Source organism: Meles meles, chromosome 1 (assembly GCF_922984935.1).
Source record: "Meles meles chromosome 1, mMelMel3.1 paternal haplotype, whole genome shotgun sequence".
Classification (NCBI taxonomy): Eukaryota; Metazoa; Chordata; class Mammalia; order Carnivora; family Mustelidae; genus Meles; species Meles meles.
In genome coordinates this window covers 122,980,641-122,982,655 of record NC_060066.1, presented here as the reverse complement: position 1 = coordinate 122,982,655, position 2,015 = coordinate 122,980,641, and the positions used below count along the sequence as shown (strand labels likewise).

At 39.7% G+C, this 2,015-nt stretch overlaps 1 pseudogene; it reads left to right on the top strand.

Moving 5' to 3' along the window:
- The first annotated feature begins 332 nt into the window (after positions 1-332).
- Positions 333-1,473, top strand: LOC123941876 (annotated as a pseudogene).
- The last annotated feature ends 542 nt before the right edge of the window (positions 1,474-2,015 follow it).

The following is a 2,015-nucleotide window of genomic DNA, read 5'->3' as shown; positions in this document are numbered from 1 at the left end:
AGAAAGAAATACTGATAGCCATTGGTCCCATGAAAAGATGTTCACCATCCCCCAAGCTCAGGAAAATTCAAATCAGAAGTATGATGAGATTTTAGCACATACTGTCAGAATGGCTCCCATTGACAGCACAAAGAACAACAGGTGCTGTTGGTTGAAAAGTGACCTTCTGCAGCTGCTCTGGAAAACAGTATGGAGGGGCCTCAAGACATTCAAAGTAGAGCTACCCTAGGATCCATCAACCACACTAACAGGGTATTTCCCCAAAGCATACAAAAACAGGATTGCTCCATCGCACCCATCATGATGGAAGATGACGGGCAGCCCCAGACTCTACACACACAAGCTAAGACATATGGTTCTATCATCAGAAAACAATATGGTGTTTATAGCCTAGATACATAGGTAACCTTTCCAGAGATGTGACAGAAGTCCTTATCCTTCAGTTATTCAGTCAGATCAGACACTGTAAAAGCTGTAAAATGATAACAGAGCATACAAGCAATGACCCATATTGCTTTGTGGAATTTTATGAACACAGAGATGCAGCTGCTGCATTAGCTGCTATAAATAGGAGAAAAATTTTGGGAAAGGAGGTCAAAGTAAACTGGGCAACAACACCAAGTAGCCAGAAAAAAGATACTTCCAATCACTTCCATGTGTTTGTTGGGGATTTGAGTCCAGAAATTACAACAGAAGATGTCAAATCAGCATTTGCCACCTTTGGTAAAATATCAGATGCCCAAGTAGTTAAAGACATGGCAACTGGAAAATCCAAAGGCTATGGTTTTGTATCTTTTTGTAACAAACTGGATGCAGAAAATGCAATTGTGCCTATGGGAGGTCAGTGGTTGGGTGGTCGTCAGATCAGAACTAACTGGGCCACAAGTAAACCATTTGCACCTAAAAGTACACAAGAAAATAACACTAAGCAGTTGAGATTTGAAGATGTAGTAAACCAGTCAAGTCCAAAAAATTGTACTGTGTACTGTGGAGGAATTGCCTCTGGGTTAACAGATCAGCTTATGAGACAGACTTTCTCACCATTTGGACAAATTATGGAAATAAGAGTTTTTCCAGAGAAAAGCTATTCATTTGTCAGATTTTCAACCCACGAAAGTGGACTAAAAACTTCTAACAGGTTGACTATAGTCAGTGGGGGCAGTGGAGTCAGGTTTATGGAAACCCACAACAGTATGGACAGTATATGGTAAACAGGTGGCAAGTACCACCTTACGGAGTATACGGGCAACCATGAACCAGCAAGGATTTGGAGTAGATCAATCACCTTCTGCTGCTTGGATGGGTGGATTTGGTGCTCAGCCTCCCCAAGGACAAGCTCCTCCCCCTGTAATACCTCCTCCTAACCAAGCTGGATATGGTATGGCAAGTTACCAAACACAGTGAGCTGGGACTCTAAACAAAATTGTAATTCATGATAGCTTCAGTTTCCTGTGACACTCTGAAGACATGAAAGTAGACCTTGGAAAATGAAAATATTTATTTTAAAAATTGAAATGTTTGGAACTTTTAGCACAGCTTTGCTTTGGTGAGGGACACATGTCTTCTAGTTCTGCCTTTTTAAGTTTTTGTTCATGATGGATATGAACATGATTTTTCTTTGTGTACAAAAACTAAAATAAAGTCAATAAAGACAATTCTGACTACAAATTTTGATATAATAGGAGAAATGGAGAATACATTTTGATTCTTAGATACTCTTCCATTTTTATCTTGCTGTTCAGTATTTTAACTCACTGGGTTTTTAAAAGAGCAAAAAAAGGGGGAGGATCGTGGAAAACTGGGAATCACATATAAGTTCATCCTGAACCTTGATACTCCCCTCCCTTCCCCTGAGGTGGACCACATCTGAAGTCAGCAGAAAAAAGTGTGATATTGAGAAGAAATTGCATGATTTTGGAGTTGCTTTGGAGGAGATACTTTATGCCTAAAGAAACTGAAGCCAGACTGATAAAGGAATTTTACAAACTAAATAAGGAACAGCATTATCTGAGTTA